The sequence below is a fragment of the Lynx canadensis genome, chromosome D1 (genome assembly GCF_007474595.2).
Source record: "Lynx canadensis isolate LIC74 chromosome D1, mLynCan4.pri.v2, whole genome shotgun sequence".
NCBI classification, from domain to species: domain Eukaryota; kingdom Metazoa; phylum Chordata; class Mammalia; order Carnivora; family Felidae; genus Lynx; species Lynx canadensis.
Window position 1 is genome coordinate 46,184,352 of NC_044312.2, and position 21,889 is coordinate 46,206,240.

Consider the following 21,889-nt stretch of genomic DNA (forward strand, 5'->3'; position numbering starts at 1 on the left):
AGGAGTTTCTAAGCCAGACTCCAGGAGGATTCGTGAACCCACAAAGCAGCGAGTGATAAGTATTTGTGAGGTATGTGCATTTTTCTAGGATGGGCCCGTCACTTTCATCTGAGTCTCAAAGATGTTCTTGACCTTACCAGATATTAAGATCACCTCTGTAGGGGCGCCTGGGTGGCGCAGTCGGTTGAGCGTCCGACTTCAGCCAGGTCACGATCTCGCGGTCCGTGAGTTCGAGCCCCGCGTCAGGCTCTGGGCTGATGGCTCAGAGCCTGGAGCCTGTTTCTGATTCTGTGTCTCCCTCTCTTTCTGCCCCTCCCCCGTTCATGCTCTGTCTCTCTCTGTCCCACAAATAAATAAACATTGAAAAAAAAAATTTTAAAAGATCACCTCTGTAGAGCTTTCTAGAGGTATAAACTAAATACATGGAATAATAGAGACTCTTTATAGCTGGATGTATTGTAGTAGTTTTATGTAAATGCAATGTTGCAAAAGAGTAGGAAATAGTTGTATGGTCCTTAGTCGTGATCCCCATGTTTCTCTTTCTCTGAGGCTCCCTGGGTCCAGGCCTTTGTTAACAATGTTCCATCTATGCCGTTGATACTGTATAAGAATGCTGTCCTCCATGACTGAAATATGATGTAGAGGTGATATTTTGATTTGTTTTTCTTCCATTGGAGAGGATGGTCTTGCTCCAACACACTCTCTCATCCGTTCCCCCTGGACTATCAGAAAGTATTCATTCTCTAGTTGATCAGGCTAAATAATGTATGTGTACGTGAAAGCATATCTGTGTACACACGACAGCTAATGTTGAAAACTGCCTGCTCTTTAACATTTAGTGTGTAATGTGTAAAAGTTTCAACAGCCTGGTGACTCCATCCTCGTATGCTTTCATATTGAAGGAAATTTGGCACTGCTTCCCAAATAATCAAATAGAAGTTTAATTTTTTTTTAAAAAAAGTTTAATGTTTATTTTTGAGAGAGACAGAGAGACAGAGAGACAGAGCATGAGCAGGGGAGGGACAGAAAGAGGGAAACACAGAATCCAAAGCAGACTCCGGACTCCGAGCTGTTAGCACAGAATCCAACACAGGGCTCAAATTCATAAGTTGTGAGATCATGACCTGAGCCGAAGTCAGATGCTTAATTGACTGAGTTACCTAGGGGCCCCAAGAGAAGTTTAATTTTTTTATTGAAGTCTCTCACGCAACACTAAATGCAAAATAATGAAAAATAAAAATTATTTGATATTCTCTTTTCCTATCTCATGTCCTCATCATTTCTCATGCATGGTATCTGCTCCAAGAATTTTTTCTTCCCCTACTCCATGCTCCCCAAAGTTTCCCCAATTCAATGCATTTAAGCTCTAACATCATCTCTCCTTTTACTGTCTTAATTCAGTGTTCTGTAGATCAGCCTAATTAATGTCTGTGGTTTCTTTCTTTTGCCTACTTGTCAAAACCCCGTTTCTTCCCCCTGTGCAAGAGGGTGCACCTCCCCCAAAAAGCTGATCTAGCAAGCAAGGTCTTTTCACAGGGGCAGGGAAAGGAGGGAGGGAAAATGAATTGCATCTGGAGCTTGAATCATTTCTCCTGTCTCTGATATCAGTGTAAAGAAAAACACCACATTCATTTGAGGCCAAAACATAACTTCAATTTGGGATTGTCTCTATCTTAATTAACCTGTCTAATTAAACTGTTCATACCTGATTAATTTGATAAAAAGAACTGTTTTTGCACATGCATGCATGCACACACACACACACACACACACCCATCTCTTGTTCAGCTTTTCATTTAATTGAACCAATCTTTCACTCTAAGGGCCCCTGTCCAGGAAGGAAGAGCTTTAAGCTCCAGGCAAATGGGAAACTGATTTGCATAAAAGTGGCTCTGCACCAGTGAAAATCTGGCACATTCTAAATGCTGTAAGTACTTAGTCTCTCTTCACTTTAACCATTAAAACCTGCTAAACAAACCTCCAGGGAAAACGTCATGAAGAGACTTGCAGAGTAAGCCACATTGGTAACTGTAAGTTTAAGAAGACTTTCATGTATGTTCCCACGGCAAGGGAGCCTGATATGCCACCTGACATGAAGCTGTGCACACATGGATTTCAGAACGTGCCAGGCCTAAATCCTGGAAGCCAGTAATCCCAGGTAATGACTGTTGCTGAAACCTGCCTGGGTTTCAAAAGCAAGAATGGCATAGGCCCATCAAACCTGCAAATAACCCTCTGAAAATTTCCATCAGTAGTAAAAACAATACAAACTTGAGAAGTCAACAACTAGCCTTGGGGTGGCTGTATTACAAAATTCCCACTTGGGGCAGGAAGTTTACCTCACCTGAAACAGTTGTCACCTCAGTCCACAGTGATGTGGAGGACCCACAGAAAGAGCCTGGGATTATGGAGGAAGCATCAGACTGGGGGTTGGGAGACGCCTGGCTCTGTCACTAATTACTTGTGTGATTTTGTGTGAATGCCTTCCGGGTCTAATATTCTCTGATATGAGCACCTTCATAATTCATGATTTCAAATCAATGTGCACGTGAAACCATGTAAGACCGTGAACAACAGAGATACTTTTGGCTCTGGGCCTTGGGTTCGTCATTTGTAAAATGAGTGGGGACAGAGCAGGGAGCACAAAATGATCTCCTAAGGTGTAGTCCAGCTTAAATGTGTGTGCCTGTTTTATACAAAGAAAACACTGACAGAGGCTCTTATAAAGAAACATTAAAAAAAAAAAAAAACACCTCTGCCCACATGAGAGTTCCCATCTAGCCAATAAGAAAATATGCATTCTCTTGTTAGCTAGATGGAATTCTCCACATATGTGTTTGTACACACACACACACACATACACACACACACACACACACACACACAAAATAACACCAATCAAACAATTTATGAACAAGAATTTGACAATCTATGTCAATATTAGCAAGCGTTTGTTTGGAATAGGCTATTTGAAATGATAGCAGTGTGTTATTAAAAAGTGCTAAATGTATATAACATAGAAAATAGTGTGAAAGATGGTAATCCTGCATGCTTTGCCTGGCTCCCAGCCCTACTGTTTATGTAGGCCTGACTTTTCCAGATGAATCCCATAACCCTTGTTTGCATGTAGCTCCAAACCTGCTGTCAATTCCCCTGGTTTGGGGAAATGTAAGATATCATGGCGGCGGCTCACTGTCTCAGTAATTTATCACTCCTGCTACTTGTCTTGAAGTTACCTTGGTCCCTTTGCCTGGTACCTCATTCATTCATTCATCAGAGAATCTAAGCACTTTGTTAGGCTATTCAGGGTGCAAAGACTCAGCTTAAACATCATTTCCTCAGGAAGGCCAGATTACCTGATCCCTCAGTGCAGAGACCCACAGCTCCTGTATCCCTCCTGATGTTAGTCCAAGTTGTCTCATGCATCAGGAGTTTGTTCTTTTTGGTTGCTGAGTAGTATTGCACTGTATGATTGTCCCAGAAGATGTTCAACCATTCACTCCTTGAAAGACATTTGGGTTGTTTGCAGTGTTTTGTTACTATGAATAGAGTTACTATGAATATTTGCATACAGGTCTTTGCGTAAGTGTAAGTTTCCATTTCTCCAGGATAAAATGCCCAAGAATGTTATCACTAGGTTGTATGGCAAGCGCATGGTTAGTTTGGTACAAAAAAAACCCTGCCAAACCATTTTTCAAAGTGACTGTACCACTTTACATTTCCACCATCAAGGTAGGAGAGATCTGGTTTCTCTGCAGCCTTTCCAGCATTTGGTATTATCACAACTTTTTATCTTAGCTGTTGTCATAGGTTTGTAGTGATATCTCCTGCTGGATTAATTTGAATTTCATCAATGTCTAATGATGTTGAAATTCTTTTCATGAGAAAGAGCCTAAATGTCCATCGACTGATGAATGGATAAAGAAATTGTGGTTTATATACACAATGGAGTACTACGTGGCAATGAGAAAGAATGAAATATGGCCCTTTGTAGCAACATGGATGGAACTGGAGAGTGTTATGCTAAGTGAAATAAGCCATACAGAGAAAGACAGATGCCATATGTTTTCACTCTTACATGGATCCTGAAAACTTAACAGAAACCCATGGGGGAGGGGAAGGAAAAAAAAAAGTTAGAGTGGGAGAGAGCCAAAGCATAAGAGACTCTTAAAAACTGAGAACAAACTGAGGGTTGATGGGGGGTGGGAGGGAGGGGAGAGTGGGTGATGGGTATTGAGGAGGGCACCTTGTGGGATGAGCACTGGGTGTTGTATGGAAACCAATTTGATAATAAACTTCATATATTGAAAAAAAAAAAGAAATTCTTTTCATGTGCTTCTTTAGCCATCTGTATCTCCTCTGTAACAAAATATCTGTTTATGTCTTTTCCCACTGTATAATTGGATTATTTGAGGGTTTTTTTTTAACTGTTGAGTTTTGAAATTTAAAAAAAAAAAGTTTATTTATTTATTTTGAGAGACAGAGAATGCACGAGCAGGGGAGGGGCAGAGGGAAAGGGAGAGAGAGAATCCAAGCAGTCTGTGTGCTGTCAGCACAAAGCCTGAAGTGATGCTAGATCTCACGACCACAAGATCATGACCGGAGCCAATATCAAGAGTTGGATGCTCAACCAGCTGAGCCAGGCACACCGAGAGTTTTTTAATATCTTGTGAATATAAGACCTCTGTCAGGTAAGTGTTTTGCAAATATTCTTTTTCAGTCTCTAGCTTGTCTTTCTATCTTCTATTTAGAAGTACTTTCACAGAATGAAGTTTTAATTTTGACAAAGTCCAATTTAGTAGCATTTTTTTTAATGGATTACTCTTTTGGTGTCATGTCTAATAACTTGTCACCTCGCTCTAGGTCTTAAAGATGTTCTATGTTTTTTTCTGTAAGTTTTGTATTTTGCATTTAAATCCATGATCTATTTTTTAGTAGTTATATATGATGTGAAGGTTTAGGTCAAGTTTCTTTTCTTTTTTTGTTTTTTGTTTTGTTTTTGTTTTTGTTTTTGTTTTGCCAAAGGAGGTCAAGTTGTTCCTGAACAATTTGTTGAAAAGACTATCCTTCTTACTCCATTGAGTTGTCTTGCACAAGCAATCGACACCTTAAAATTGACTTTCATGAAAACTGGTCCATGTCCTCATGGAGATGACAATCTCTAGAGGGAAACAGCAATAATCACAGCACCTTAAAAGAAAAGCTGGAACAGAGGTGTGCTGGGGAAGCAAGGAGCTGTGCCTCAGTGCCTGGTTTCCTCTCCATTCTCCTGCATCCATGCCCCTCTGTGGCTGAGTGCCTGGAGCCATGCCATCTGCTTACAGACCCTCCTTGACTAGAATAGTAAGGTCTCGCCAGCTGCGTTGGAACAATGGCCCTGAACTATTCTCCAGGATTTTCATCCCAGATCTCCACTTGCTCCCCTAGCAAGTTAACTAGACTCATTCTAGGTCTACTTTAGTCTTGACCATCAAATGTCACCTGAGATGCTCTATTCCCAAGTGTCAAATGCATGTTTCTCCCCAGTTTTCTTTAGGGTTGCTTACCCAGACCAAGGATATCAGGATAGAGTAAAGCAGAGAGCTGTGCTTTTTCTGTGAACTGGCACTGTGCAGACAACCAGTTAGGTATACTCTGACTCTAGCTTAAGGATGAGGGACAGAGAGAAGAAAGGGGCATTTCTTACAAATGACACTGGACTCTATTTGAGCTCATTGGCCCACAATGTGTTAAAAATAAGTTAACAGCCATAACAACAACAAAAACAATAACCTGCTGTGTGGCCTAAACTGTCTGGAGTGTTGATCTCTGTGGTTAAAGAGATTAGCCACAGAATTGCTCTACTCTTCCCAGTAGAGGATTTGCTTGGCCCTTATCACATTTTGCTGTCTCTGCTTAACAATTTATGGCCTGAACTGTGAATCAAAGTCTTTGAAGAAAACTCATCCTTGCAAAAACAATTCTCCTGGCATGGGAGAATTTTTCCTATAGCCACAGTGACTGCTAAAATTGAGAGTTACTTTTTTTCTTGCTGGAAATGTGATTAATCAGTAAAGGGCTGAAAACACTGGACTTTTTCATCACTGAGATGCCAGGAATGCTGATCAGTCAGAGTCATCCTATTTGCACAGCGACCTGGTATGTAGTCAAGTCTTAAAAGGAAAAATTCTAAACATGACCTGTTAGTAGTGATGAACTTTCCCTTTTAAAATATCTATTCATTAATGAAGTTCTCTTGTCTTGGGATATGTACTTTAACCAGAGAGATAATCCCTTTTTAGGTAATGCTAGCTCCTATAATACATAAACTCCAAAATATCAGTAGCTTAACAAAATAGAAATATGCTTCTTGCTCATATAAAGTTCAGATGGATTTCCCTACTTAGTGGTTGGTTGTGTTCCAAGTGATAATTAAGGAATCCATGCCCCCTTCATCTTGGATTTCCTTCATTCTCAGTATGTAGATTCCAAGATCACTGATTTGGGAGAAAGAGCACAGAGGATGGTCATTAGGTGATTTTATGGGCCAGGCCTGCAAGTTGCTCAGATCATTTGTGTTCATATTTCATTGCCTGGTCTTGTGGCCATACTAACTTCAAGGGTGCCTGGGAAATGTAATAAAACCATGTCCAGGAGGAAGAGAAAATAGGCTTGGTGAACCTGCCATAGTGTCTGCCATAGTCCCTGAAGTCACTGCACATCAATGATCTCAAGCCAAGTAATTTGCAATAATTTGGAGATCTTCCAGGGCATATGGTCCCATATAGCCTTGCTTGCTGAACATGATGGTGATGATGATGATGATGACGATGACAGCAGGGTTGTTGATGCATCAAAGTTCCTGACAAGACAGTGAGCTCACCACCAAAACTTGTGTAGTTGTCTTGCTTCTTTAAATCTGTATATGAGTGAGTATATAAATTGGTGAAATCCTTCCTTTGCCATTGAAATAAATGAATGGTAAAAAGTCACTAGCATGCTTCTCATATCTTCACCCAGAATTAACACACTGTCCGTGAGTTAAGCAATTCTTTGCCTAGAGAGGCAATTTGGTGTAGTGGCTATTAACATGGCCTGGAATTATTCCTGGGTTCAAATTCTCTCATATGCTAGTTGTATTAAGACTCCTTAATTACAAGGAACAGAGAAAAACAAGCTAGTTTATGCTAATAAGGAGACTTTGTCATAAGGATATAGGGTATCTTCTGGAAATCAAGGGTAGGAATAGAGCTAGAGCTTAAGAAGGGAGGGAAGAAGGCTATCATGACTGTTTCTCATTTCTGCTTCTCTCTTTGCAGAAGCTTTATTCTCATTTTCTCTGCCTCCTAAGAGGCATTTTCTCTGCCTTCCTTCTTTAACCATATTATTGCAATCTGCCTCCACAAGGCTGTCTAATCTATGTGTTCCAGCCGCAAGCAGAGACTCTCCGTCCCTGAATTCCAATTTTAAATTTCTAGGAGAAAGAACTTAATTAGCTCAGCTTGGGTCACATGTTCATGGGTGATCCCAATCAATAATGACAAAGGAGGTAAGATTCTGCCCAAAAATAGCTTCCAGAGGCCAGATCCTGTAGATGTAGGCTCAGTTCCTTGGGGGAGTGGGGGATGGGGTGGAGAGAAAGAGAGAGAGAGAGAGACTCTGCTAACAAATGTCTTATTTCTGAGTCTCAGATTCCTCAAAGGGTTATTCTGAGGATTAAATGAGACACTGTATACAAAGTCTTGCATGGTACCTTTCACAAAGAGGTATTCAATAAATAGGGAATGGATGGATGGATGTAAAGTAACAATACATCACTCCTTTTACCCAGGCTGCAGGCATTAAAGGATAAATTTGATTAAGTAGGTAGCAGCTCTGATATAAAAGTTATTGAGTTTCAGTTTTATGCAATGACATTTTTCATGTTGCAATTCTGAAATCCTGAAGTTGTTATGCATAAACAGTGAAAATAGGATCTTGAGCCCCAATGTCGGTATTCAGGCTTGCCGCATTCTGCATCTGATCTTTGAAAGAAGTGTTTATGGAAGAGCAAATAAGCCTATCATAATAGGAAACTGTGGTTGCTAACTCATATGATTTAATGTGCAATGGGTTGAGCCGTCGGAGGTTTAATAAAAACAATTCATTCCCTGGCTTCCAACCTGTCACTGAGTTGCTAGTGTCCAGAGGCAGTCTCTGCTGTCATGTGTATTATTTGGATCTTCCATGCCAGCAAAACAGAGTTACAGGCAAAACTCCTCCAAACCCCATGCTGAACCCTATTTGGCTCTCACTGTACAGGGTGAAGCATAGGTTTCAATCCTGCTGCCATGCATGGGCTGCACTGTATTTTTCCTGGAGCAGAGAAATGGCTCCCATGCTTATTCTCTTCTCACCCCACTGCCACAGACCTTCCCAGGCTTGCCCCCCAAAAAACGAATAAATCACAGACTCCTCAGCTTGGCATTCTGATCCTTTAAGACCTGATTTCTTTTCTTTTCCTGTTTGTTTGGTTTTGGTTTTTTGTGTTTTTTTTTGTTTGTTTTTGGGTTTTTTTGTTTTTTGTTTGTTTGTTTGTTTGTTTGTTTGTTTTGAGAGCAAGAGCAAGAGCTGGAGAGAGGCGCAGACAGAGAAAAAAGTTTAAGCAGGCTCCATGCTCAGGGTGGAGCCTGAAGCAGGGCGATCCCAGAATATTTTCTAATATTATTTCTCCTCAATCTTCAGTCAATTTGAATAGCTTCCTTTCCATCTTCTAAACACTCTTCAGTGTTTGGACTTGATTTCTCTGCTCATGCTTACATTTCTAACTGGAATGTTCTGCCGACTTCTTTTATTGAAGTCTTGTCTATCTCAACTGAAACCTCAACCTCTCCACAAGGCTTTCTACAATCTCACCAGGTAGCAACTGCTCTCTTTACCTGTCCAGACACTTGTTACCTCCTGTGGCAAGTCAGTGGTTTGCATCAGTTGTTAAGAATGGCAATAAATAATTCATCTATTAAAAATGTATAGTTAATTCTGAGCAGGTGATGGTAAATTCTGAGAACTCACAGATGCTAAAAGAGGCATCTCTAAGGAAAAGCTTATTTGTAACCTTGAAATAAATTGTAATTTATTTCAAGAAAATTTAACTCTTGCGGGACAGAGAGCTCATGAGATGGAGAAATAAAAAACATGGTCCAGGTTTCATTTTAGTGAAGGTAAGGAAAGTTGAGAGTAGAGAAGCTAACGCATGTTAACAGTCTACTTTTGGTTGGGACTATAATATATTTTTATATCAATAAAGAAATATAGGTTTAATATGACTAAAATAGAAAAAAAAACAGTGTAACTCTCATACTAAATAACAGGAAAGAAGAAATTTTAAAAACTTGAATAAACTAGCAAAAAGAAGAAAATAAAGAATTAATAACAAAATGTAATAAATGGTAGGTGCAAAATATGATGGAAGGAATAAAACTAAGCATATCATTAATAATAAATGTAATAAATTAATTTATCCCATCAAATGACAAATTGGAAGAAAAATCAAAATCTGTCTCTTAAGTATTTTCAAGAAACCAAACAAAACAAAAATGATTTTTAAAATAGTTAACTAACAATGGCATGGGCGCTAACCAATTAGAACAGATGTTTGTTATAAACAATACTGGCGTGTCAGCGAATACCAGCTTCCTGTTAGACCTGGCAGAGAAACATTGAAAAGTGTACAAGGCATATGAAAACCAAGCAATAGCAAGGAGACAAAATTAATATCAAATACAGTAGAATTCAGAGCAGAAGTTTCAATAAGACAGAAAAGGATATTTTGAATGATAAAAAGAAAATCTGACTGCCACAAATTCTTATGGACCAAACCAAATAAGAGTGAACTGCATATGACAAAACTGTTTGAAATAGAGAATTTGATAAAACCACAATCAACACCAGATTTGAGTTCTTTCCAATTTGGGGCTATCTGGTTATTATGAATAAATCTATGAACTTTCAGGGAAATATATTTATAGACGTACTTTTTTTAAGGTTTATTCATTGTTGAGAGAGAGAGAGAGACTGAGTGCGAGTCAGGGAAGGGCAGAGAGAGAGGGAGAGAGAAATTCCCAAGCAGGCTTTATACTGCCAGCTGTGGAGTAAGAGTCAGAGCTTGAACCCATGAACCGTGAGATCATGACCTGAGCCAAAACCAAGAGTCAGACGCTTAATTGAGTCACCCAGGCGCCCCCAGAGAGTTCCGGGCCTTCTAAAGAGAAGAGACACTAGCCGATATTCCAGGTCCTTAACTGGGGCCCCAAAGGGCTATACTCTAGACATGAGGGTGAACTAGAAATAGCAAAAGTCTGTTTAAAAAGGATAGAATTAGTATTTCCTTGTCTTTCTAACCCTCTTGTTCCAGACCCTTAGCCTGAGACTATGTATCTTTTCAGCTGAGGTCAAAATTCATTTTGAAAGTGTTCTTCCAAGTCTATTGATCAGACGTGATAGACATGAACCATATTCTTTTAATTCTCTTTTTGTTTCTGTTGTAATAACTTGTGGATAACCAGTGTCAAAGGTGACTTTGAACAGAAGAAAGTCACCAGTTTTAAAGAGGAAAAAATTAATATGAACAAGATACATTAAATATACTAAAATGCATAAAAATATAAATTCATATAATATTAGATGGAGATTATGAAACCTACCATGTAAAGCTGTTGGTGGAATAGAAATAATAAATGCGAAGTGTCTACCATACAGTAGGACTGCAATAAATTTATAACCCGCTCTTTAAATATTATCTCAGTTGAGAATGAAGATAAGAAGTGTTTATTCCAAGCCCAGCCAAGTATGTGAAAAGGCAGGACACTATAGCTGACTCTCAAGTTTTCCCTTTAATAGCTACTATTTGACATTTTGGACAGTTGTCTATGATCAGTGTTTTTCTGGAACCAGACCTTCAAAGTTATAGCAGTATTGAATACAGCGGAGGTTTGGTTAAAGACTCAGAGAGGATTAGAATAAAGGCTTCTCATTCTCAGTTCAGCCTCCCCAGAACCTTAAGGGTTTTAGAAAGTAAAGCTGAAGGTTCAAAAGCTATTTTCAGCATTAAATAAAGCTTTGCAGAAACCAAAAGCTTGTCCCACCAGGTAAAATAAAAAAAAATTTTTTTTAACGTTTTTATTGATTTTTGAGACAGAGAGAGACAGAGCATGAACAGGAGAGGGTCAGAGAGAGAGAGGGAGACACAGAATCTGAAACACACTCCAGGCTCTGAGCTGTCAACACAGAGCCCAATGCGGGACTTGAACCCACGAACTGTGAGATCATGACCTGAGCCAGTTGGACGCTTAACTGACTGAGCCACCCAGGTACCCCACCACCAGGTAAAATAAAATGTCAATTTTCTTCAGGCTAAAATATACCGACTCTGTATTAACACTGCTTAGCTCATGTTCATCAATAGTTTTGATGGCTTGTTGATAACATTGTTAGAATTTCTGGGATAACATTGGTGGGTGACATGTTTTTACTGACACACATTGGATGGCTTCAGTGTCCCAATGGAACATGTCCGGAACAGGCATGACATTGGACACAAGTATAACACAACAGCTGGAGTTAGACCACTAACTGCTGACTTAACTTTTCCCTCATTATTATAATTAGTGCCACAGCCATGACAATGACTCATGTGATTATGCAATTCATAATATTAAATAGAAATGACATTATTGATAGTTACACAATAACTGCCCAAGCAAAAGTACTAACTGAATCATCCAAATTTTTTCTTAATAAATTCTGTTTACATGGGAGATGCACCTTTTCAAAATGTGGAATTCATGGAAGGGAGAGCAGGTCTTGATGATGAAGATTTGGGAAATGGCCTGCTTGAAGCACAGACCAAGGCTTTGAGTGGTGGTAGTTCTAAGAGGAAAGATGTACTAAGCAAAGCTTGAAGTGTGAGGGGGCATATGAACAAGGCAGCGGAGAATACCTATGATTTAGACATACCTATGATTTAGACATTGTGACTAAAGAGTGCTCAAGGAGGAGGAAACTGCTAGAACAAGAAGTAAGGGGGGGCAAGGTGAGAGCACTTGTGGGAAAATCTAGAACAGCAATCCTCAGTTACCAAACGGGGGTGCCAGAATCAATGCATTTCCTGGTCTTCCTGTCTCAGAAAAGAAGGTCCATGAAACATATTTTCAACATACCCTTTCTTGATGAACTGAAATTGCAGATATCTTGAAAGATAACCATAAGATTGTTAAAGCCAAGGTAAGTAAAGGAGTTTATTTCCTATTCTGTATCTTATGCTCATTTCTCATTTATAAGTCATCTATTACTTTGGGCTGTTAATAATAGAGCTATACCTACAATAAAATGAATAAAAAAGAAACAAAAATAATAATAGAACATGTTGCTATGCCCTATATTTGTATACATATCACACACACACACACACACACACAAATGTACATGTTACCTTTTTAAAACCCTGTCACTAAAACGCTGATGTTTATGTTTGCTCCAAGAAATACACAAGATGTAATCATTACTCATGCAATTCCATAAACTTGGGTTAAATATATTGAGTGTTAAGATTTGGTTTTAGTCTTTCTTTTGAAGCTTTTATACTATCCTAAGAACCAAGTAGCTGTTTTAACCTTGTAAAGAGGATCACTGTTGTCCACAAATTTTAAGCACAGAACATTCACTGTGTTCCATTGTGGCAACCAAAGGGTTTAGAGTTGAGAGTCATAATGCGATCATCTTTTCTGCTTTACCAATTCTGGCATTTGGGTGGTTTTGCCTGTTGGGACTCTCCATGTACTGTCCCTATGAGTCAGAGAGGGTTATGAGCAAATATGCTTTGGGCTCCCCAAGGAACCAAGACTGTCTGGAAAAGGCTATGTGGTATAGGATCCCAGGCACTTTCAGGACATCCAAGGCAGAGACACCCAGAGGTTTTCATGTGTCTGCATGACGTTTCACTAATAACAATAGTGAGTCAAGAGGATCCATGACTGGGAATGGGTTATTGAATGAGATTCAAATATGAGTCATGTTTGCTTAATCCAAATCTGTGTTTCCCATACTCAGTAATCCTTAATGCTCTGGTATCACGATGTAGTCTTAATGTAATTAAGCCCAAACACCTCAGAATTTGATAATAGCATTCACTTTCTTCCTAATGATTAATAAATCGATCCAAATCTGCTGGGTGACACCTCTACCTCTGCACAATTGGAGTCAGGCAGGCAGTTATAGAACTCTAGCCTTCTAGTTCTAGTTCAGGTATGTCATCTAATTTAGTAGTATTCTTTTTTTTTTTTCTTCTAAAATTCTCAATCAGAGGGATGGTATTTTGTCCATGAGCTACAAGCTAGATGCCTGTGCCCCAGAGTCACTTCATCTCTTAACTTCATGTGTCACTTACTTCTCTTGTCAGTTCTCCCTCTTACTAAATTCCCCCTCTAACCCCTTTATCATCATATCCCCGAGCCACCATTAAAGGTGAAGAAAAGGAGAATAGGTTACTTTACCAAAAGTCGGAGAATGGTGGTGACTGGACAACTGATTTTTTCAGTTAACTCAGAATTAAATGGATCTTTTTTGTTTTCACATCTTATTGAAAATGAATTAATCCATTCTTTTGGTTGTTTTTGCCTTGAAATTATTGAAAGTTACTAAACGGAACATGAATTCTCAGTTTGCAGACCTGTATCTATAGGGGTAGAACAGAAAGGCTATTGGGCCAAATGAGATTGAATCTAGCCTTAGGGTGTAATTTTTTTTTACTGAGTTTGATATTACTTCATTTTGCTAGTGTTTCTCTAAAAACGCCAATGCTGCAAAAATAACTAAATAAGAGTTTCAGAGTGTTGATTTTTTTAAACCACAGACTCTGTTCCACCCCAAAGTTCCTGTTAATGAAGTCCCAGAATGCCAATTTACCAAATGTGTGGATGATGGCAAACTCAAGAGCTAACACCTGGGAAAGAAAAGTCAACACTATGAAGATGGCAACAAGTAGAAACATGATCTGAACATGAATGAACGTGAACAAAATTACAATTAAAAGACAGGAAAGAACAGAGAAGTCTTTAGGTTTAAAATTCTCTGCAATCTTAAAAAAATCAATTGTTCAAGTAGCTAATCGCCTCTTCAGCAAGTTCATTTGACCTTGGGACTTCTATTATTAACAACTTAATCTAGCCAGCAGTATGGCAAAGCTCTTACACATTTCAAGTAATCTGAAGCTGCATTATTGAAATTTTAATGGATTGGGGTAGGTAATAGTCACACTGTGCTTTTGTCATCAGTTCATAACTAGAGTTGGGGGTGAGGGAGGTAGGAGAGAAATATGCTATTAAGAAAACTGCTTGTGAGTGCCTGGGCGGCTCAGTCAGTCAAGTGCCTGACTCTTGATTTCAGCTCAGGTCATGATCTCATGGTTGTGAGATCAAGCCCCACATTGGGCTCCAAGCTGGGCACAGATCCTGCTTAAGATTCTCTCTCCTTCTTCCTCTGCCTATCCCTAGCTCTAGAGCACTCTCTCTCTCTCTCTCTCAAAAAAAAAAAAAAACAAAAACAAAAAACAAAAAACAAAAAAAAAAGAAGAAAAAGAAAAGAAAAAGGGAACTACTTGTTTTCACTCTTCCTGCTTCAGTGATTGACATTTAATACAATTTTGTAGTTTGGATTTCCAATGAATATTTGTCCCAAACAGCTAGTCCCTTCCTAATATGATGGTCCCTGAGAAAACGTAATATCATGCTTCACCTCAAAATTGTGCTTTTCTTGTTCAAGAAAAAAAATACCCAAACTCTTTCATTAGAAAAGCATAAACTATTAACTAATATTAGTTAATATAATTAGTTTACTGAATATAATTAGTATAATTAGTTTACTGAATATGCTGAACCCAGTCCACTACTACAGGAAATGCCTATTTTATCCCTTTCCATCATGGCCTTTGATTATGCTTGGTCAGGTCTCCCCTTCATCACTCAAGAAAATATCAGGCAGATCCCAAAACTTCAGAGTTACTTTGAGGTGATATAAGTTTAGTGAGGTACAATTTAAAATTTCAATCTCACATTTGTTTCAAAGATTCTTCTCCAAAGGCCTGTTTCACATAGAGTGGGAAATCTCTGGGGGAGAAAAGGGTGTGTGTGTATATATATATATATATATATAGTCTGTTTCTTCCCTCCTCTTTTCCCTCACCCTATGTGGTCCCCTTGGAGGCTTCTTTCTTTGTCCACCACCAACAAAAGAAATCAGGGCTCTAGTCTTCTGCCCTTGGGGGTGAGAGTTAGAAGATCATATGGCCACTCCCTAGAGACCCTGGATGCCATGCCTGACGGCTCTTTCCTTCCTTTATAGAATGTGGGGTGTCATTTATTGTCCTTAGTTTGGGGATGTAGCTGAAATCCTGAGGTAACAAGAAAAATCACATTCAATATCCCGTCATACAGTGTACAGATCGGTAAGTAAGACTTAAAAAATGCAAACATTCTCTACAAATTCTAATCTCTCTACAAATTCTAATCTATTATCAATCACTTTATTTTATTTTTTATTTTTTTATATTTTAGTTAGTTAATATACAGTGCAATATTGGTTTCAGAAGTAGAATTCAGTGATTCATCACTTACATACAACACCCAGTGCTCATCACAAGTGTACTTCTTAATACCCATCACCCATCTAGCCCATTCTCTACCCATCAACCTTCAGTTCGTTCTCTATTGTTAAGTGTCTCTTGTGGCTTGTTTCCCTTTCTTATCTCACCCCCTCTTCCCATATGTTCATCTGTTTTGTTTTTTGACTTCCACATATAAGTGAAATCATATGGTATTTGTCTTTCTCTGATTGACTCATTTCACTTAGTATAATACATTCTAGCTCTAGCCACATCATTGCAAATGGCAAGATTTCATTTTTTGATGGCTGAGTAATATTCCATTGTATATATACACCACATCTTCTTTATCCATTCATCAGTCGATGGACATTTGGGCTCTCTCCATAGTTTGGCTATTACATCAATCACTTATTATTCTGTTCAAGATTTTCATCTTGGCTTGGTGAGAGCTAACTGGGATTTGTGATTAGATCAAAAATCTCAACTCAGAGTTCATTAATTGCTGTGAACTTTCTCCCTATGCTAGCTCTAATGCTCAGCATATAGATTATTTATCAATCTAGTCTCTCACTTTCTTCTTATAAAGGAGAAAATACCTTTCTGCAACACAAGGCTTGATGAAAGTTAAAAAAAGGAGAGAAAAAAAAATAAGGCAGCTGAATGTGATCATTCTTTTTTAATCATAAGGAATGGCTTTCTGCCTCAAAGGAAAGAATTTCCTTCATTTCATTAGAATCTCCACTGTTGCATGGATGCTGAGTGTCTTCCTGCTTCTAGAAAGTTCTTCCCAGGGAGCAAAGTTTCTGTTCTTGGCACCATCACTGATTTGTTATAAAACCTGGATGATCTCTGAGGTCCTTTCCAACATTAGAATTATGTAATTTCATACACTCTGTAATCAGCTGAAGTTTTAGAAAGTCCTCAACTCCACTTCAATACTTCTCCTGGTTTATAAAGAAACTCCAATGCTCCCTTCAATTCTGTCACATTTATCTTGTTAAAGCAAAGGTTTTTAAAGATAGGTGTCAGGGCATCTCAACTGAGTTAAGAGCTGGGGTTTGAATGCCGTTTTGTTGAATCACACGGTTTCTATTGGTGGTCCCCTCCGTGCTCCAGGCAGACAGATGTCTTTAATGTGACAGGGTGCTCAGACATTTACATAACTGTCTGGGCACATCTCAGATTTGTATGAGGCATTGGAGACTCATGAGGAGAAACTTGGGCTTCACTGCAATTGACCGAAATATAAGTCTATTGAACCTGGTAGGCCAACTGAAGCTTGACTTTAGCCAGGGAAAGTGCCTCTGCTCCAGAAAAGCCATATTGGACAAAGAATGTTTGCAGGGTAGGCTAGAATTAGAAGCCAGGACAGGAGGAAGCAGAAGTTCAGAGTGTGGCAGGAGGTTGTCCTGGAATCCACTTCTGCCCCATCTTTCCCCAGGAACATTTGTGTGCTCTGAGAAGGGCAGAGCTGTAACACATGAGTCCACAGAGGCCCATGCTATTTTGCCAGGTAAATCTGAAAGAACGAGAGGAGTCCTAGACCTTCATCTCTACCTTCCCCTGTCACCACCAAGAGAGCTAAACTTTTTTTTTTAATGTTTATTTATTCTCGAGAAAGAGAGAGAGAGAGAAAAAGAGAGAGCATGAGGTGGGGGAAGGGCAGAGAGAGAAGGAGACAGAAGATACAAAGTGGGTCTGCTCTGACAGCAGAGAGCCCGAGGAACTGTGAGGTCATGACCTGAGCCGAAGTCAGATGCTTAACTGACTGAGCCACCCAGGCGCCCCAAGAGCTAAACTCTTTTATGAGTCCAGCACGAGGGGCACCTGGGTGAGTCAGTCGGTTGAGCATCCGACTTCGGCTCAGGTCATGTCCTCACATTTGTGAATTCAAGCCCTGAATCGAATAGGCTCTCTGCTGTCAGGGAGGAACCTGCTTTGGATCTTCTATCTTCCTCCCTCTCTACCCCTCCACCACTCATTTTCTCTCTCTCTCTCTCTCTCTCTCTCTCTCTCTCTCTCCCTCTCTCTCTCAAAAATAAATAAAACATTTAAAATAATCATCAAGAGTCCAACAAGAGAAAAAAAGCAGGAAACCACAGAAATTCAGAGACAGGAAGAAATAGCAAAGATTTTCAGGCTTCCCTGGCTGAGAAAGCAGTCACCCTAAGAACTTCAGAAGTTGTAGTGGTCAATTTCACTAAGTGGGACTCTGAGCAGAGTGTCAACAGTGCTGGGGACTGGAACAGGTGGCCCCAGCCCCAGGGAGCAGAGGGTAGCAGAGGAGCCATGGGTGTAGCTCAGATTATAAAACCTGCCTGTCTTCTGGGCCGACTCCTAGATATCACAAAGTCTGAGTGAGCTCATTAGATCCTGGCATTTGATAGGTGGAGGGAGATAGAGTTTGCAAACTAAAGGCCAGTGGTCCAAGTGAACTTAGCAGCAACACGAGATAGGAAGGGCCTGGGGGACATTCACATGACTCCCATTTTAAGAGAACCTGATAAAGTATCTGAAAGGTTTATGCTTGTGTGTATGCATGTGTGCATGTGTATGTGTGTGTGTGTGTTCCCTCTATGACAATTAAAATATAGCTAAATCTTACTGAACATTCAGCTTCTACGGTTACCTGCCTTAGAGCTATACCAATATTTTACACTGAGCCTTTGAAACCTGAACTCTTGAAAATTCGGTTAAATGCAATTCAAACAATGTTTATTTGGCAATTATTACATGCCCAGAATTGCTCTGTGGGAATACAGAGGAAGTATTGAAATAATCATAGTTAATATTTGTTGAAGATTTACTATGTACCAGATATTTCATCCTCATGAACACCTTATGAATTAAGGTCTATTATCATCCTAATTTTATAGATAAGAAAACTGAGGTTCAGAAGGAACAAGTAAATCCCCCAAGATCACACAGCTAATAAATGGCAGAGCAGGGATCCAAACCCAGATGTATCTGAGTGCAAAAAGAAAGTTCTCAGCTACCACACAAAGAACTTGAAATTTAATATTGGCAAAACCCTGAGATGAAAACCCCAAATGGTGACCTTGGTTTATATCCCTTATTTTATTGAGCAGTGTTAAATAACATGTTAGTGGAGCTCAATCTGAAAACCCACTTTTATCATCAGGGTCCAGTGTGTAAAAAATTAAAAAGGTGTGTAGCTAATTCTGAAGCCTAAAGAGCAAAAGGGCATCTCTCCAGTCCATATCACCTGGATGCTGCTTGATTGGTCTCCACTTTTACCCTTTGTAAGCCAGTCTTTCAGATTTGAATCCAAGCCCCAAATGCATGTGAAGGAGAATTAAATCCACCTGCTCTGAGAAGCTCGTATTCTTGAAAACCACCGGCCTGCATGGAACAATTGGTGGGATCTGGAGGGAGAAACCCAGGCCTTTTGGTCAGAATCCACATTCGTTTCACAGCCCAGTGAATGCAGCTCTGGGGGCTGCCGGATGACACAGATAAATCCAGCGCAGTAATAAACTATGCAAGCCAAAGCTCTAGCTGGTGAATCCACAAAGGAAACAAATTACAGTCTCTTTGAGGCAAGGCCCAGTGAATCAGGCAGGGGGGTGGGGTTGAGGCTGAATGTGAGCTGAGGGGAGGGGTTGAGTGCTTAAATCTTGTGAGAAGGGGAAACAAAAACCACTTGAAGTGATAAGGAGCCGAAGAGAACCCAAGTTCACTAGGAATTGCCTGTCAAGCTCACCAATTATAGAAAACGTGCTTTAACCAGAAGACAAAAAATGACCCAAACTAGTGCGATCCTCAAGATTCCTCCAGAAAGCTAATGATTTCTGTCCCACTGAGAAATAAAACTGTCAACAGAGGAAAACATTTTTCCCCCATTATGGAAGTGGGTCGAAACTGTGGCAAAGTCAAGGAGGAAGCGGCAGGATATGCTCATTACAGTTTAACAAGCTGGGAGCTGAAGAGGCGAAGGAGCCAGAGAAACAGGGGTCAGCGGTGCAGGGGATGCTGAATGGGCCAGATGGGTGAATCACACCGTGGACAAAGGGCCCTCCCCTTACCCTGCTGGGCCGCTGCCCTGACCTCCAAACAACACCCAGGGCACAAATTTGTTCCCCCTTATCAGCTGCTTAGCTCAGCAGCTGCTGCCATGAATTTCTGTTTCCTCATCTTGCCTTTTTCAAACAGTTGCCTTTTTGTCTAACTTTTGTGTGAGAAGGGAGGAGGCCGAGGGGCCAGGAGCAGAATGGAGAGATGGCGTGGTGGCGGTCAGAGGACTGAGTGCTTGAATAGAGCGTTTCAAGAGGGGCAGAAAATAGATTTTTTAAAACAACCTCTGGGAAATCCGGAGGCCTAGAAAAGACACATGAAGTGCTGGTAATTCATTCTCTCCCTGCTTACTCTGATCAAGGGCGTTTTCTTCTCAGACTTTCTGTACCAGGGCAAAAGTGGCCGGAGTGTATGAAATGGATTATGAATTGTTTGGGCCTAAACCAGCCATGAAAATAAGAGCCGGCCCGGCCCGTAGGCCAGGTCGGGAAGGGAAATGAACCTGTTGAGGATTAGTACAGAAGTAACTGAGAATCAGGCAGGGAGTCTGATGAGAAAGAAATGCAACATGCTGTATCCTTCTATCTGGAAGCAATTATGTTTGGTACCACAAGTACTTGAGTAGAAGCCTGAATGGGTTTATAAACAAGGATTTCAAAGTGTTTTTGTGATAACATTCTGTAGGGATAATGGAGTCTGGTGGCCACCTCTATTAGAAATGTGGTTACTTCAAAGATATCCTTTTCTTGTTAAAATTAGGTATTAAAAATTATGGCAATGCAACAGAAGAATAGGGAAATAAAATGCAGTGCAATAGAAAAATAAGAAACATGTTTTCTTCTGTTACCCAACAAAATTACTCTTTCATTTCCCCTTGTGGCATTTTCAGAACACCAGGGAACTGTTTATTCCCTCCTGATCAGAGGAGAGGAGGGTGGCAGGGAGGTGGAGGGAGGAAAAAGAAGAGGGAGAGCCAGTTACCCTGGAAACAGCTCCAAAGGAGGGCGTGGGAGGCTCCAAGGCCCCTTTAACCTCCACATCCTTTTCTAGCTCAAGCCTTCTGTGCCACTTTGTCCTTCCCTATTCAGGTGAATCAAGTTCGGTCCAGGGGGCATTTATTGCACACAAGCCTGTGCTAGGTGTTGTGTAAGATACAAGGCTGAGGAGTTAACAATAAGGATGATAATTGGGGATTGGGTGACCGTTCGGGGTGCTCACCCGTTCCAGGCCTGGCTAAGCGCTTCCCAAATGTGAGCCCTTAGTGTGCTAGTGAATGCCTTGGCCTCCGCAGATTGGGTTAAACCCTGGTCCACTTCGGCAAGTTATTTGACTTCTTCAGGTTTTGTTTCCTCATCTATAAAATGGAGATAATAATTGTACCAACCCGTATCAGGCAGGGTCCAGGCAGGAAGTCCAGACTGCAGTCAGTGTAGCTCAACAAAAAGAATTTAACAGAAAGAACTGGTTTGACAGATGCTAGAGGGCTGAATGAGAAGGGAGTTTTGAGAAGGTAACCACAGCAAGCAGTTCCCAGCACTGAGGTGGGAGGAACAAAGGGAAGAGGCTGGGACAGCCTGGTAAGGCTGGTTCCAGAATGTGGGAGGATAGTGGAGGCTGACCAGCCACTGATGCTGGGTGTTGGGGGGGGGGAGGGGGGGAAGGGAGACACAAAAAGGAAAAAAAAAAGCAAGTACAGGGAAAGGAGGAAATACCCCTTCTCTGGCCTGTCATCTCCTTGGAGTGCCCCCTTTTGGCAGAAATTACTAGGAAACCTGCGTCAAAGAAGAACTGATTTGCATAGTCCATGCACCAGCTGTCAACCCAAGTATAAAAAGGTAGATCTGGAGCTGAGCAAAATAGCTTAATAACAAGCTCAGTATTTCATAAAAATATTATGAGATTACATGAGTTGATATTTGTAAACCACCAGAACAGTGCCTGGCATGTGGGAAGTGCATTATAATGTGCGTTTAAAAAACAAATATATACATTAATCCACCAAAATCCAACGTGGGAAGTAATATTAGAATCCCAGGTTTATTCATGAAGATGATGGGGCTTATATCGGTCACATAAAATGCCCAAGGTTATACAAGCTCAGCACTGGTGAAGTCAAGACTGTCTGAATCCAAAGCTGTTGCTTTTACTTCTCTAAGCCCCTTGGAGGCTCAGAGAAGACAGGCACTTAAGTAAATTGCTTCACAGAGAGACTGTAAAAGTGCAATAGGACAGATGCAT

General features: G+C 40.3%; 1 long non-coding RNA gene across 1 annotated transcript; it reads left to right on the top strand.

Annotated features, from left to right (window-relative positions):
- Positions 1 to 326: 326 nt before the first annotated feature.
- LOC115526143 lies at positions 327 to 15,800 on the top strand. Its single transcript, XR_003972557.1, has 3 exons — positions 327 to 340; positions 15,454 to 15,457; positions 15,709 to 15,800. It is a non-coding gene; the product is annotated as an uncharacterized LOC115526143 (long non-coding RNA).
- Positions 15,801 to 21,889: the final 6,089 nt, after the last annotated feature.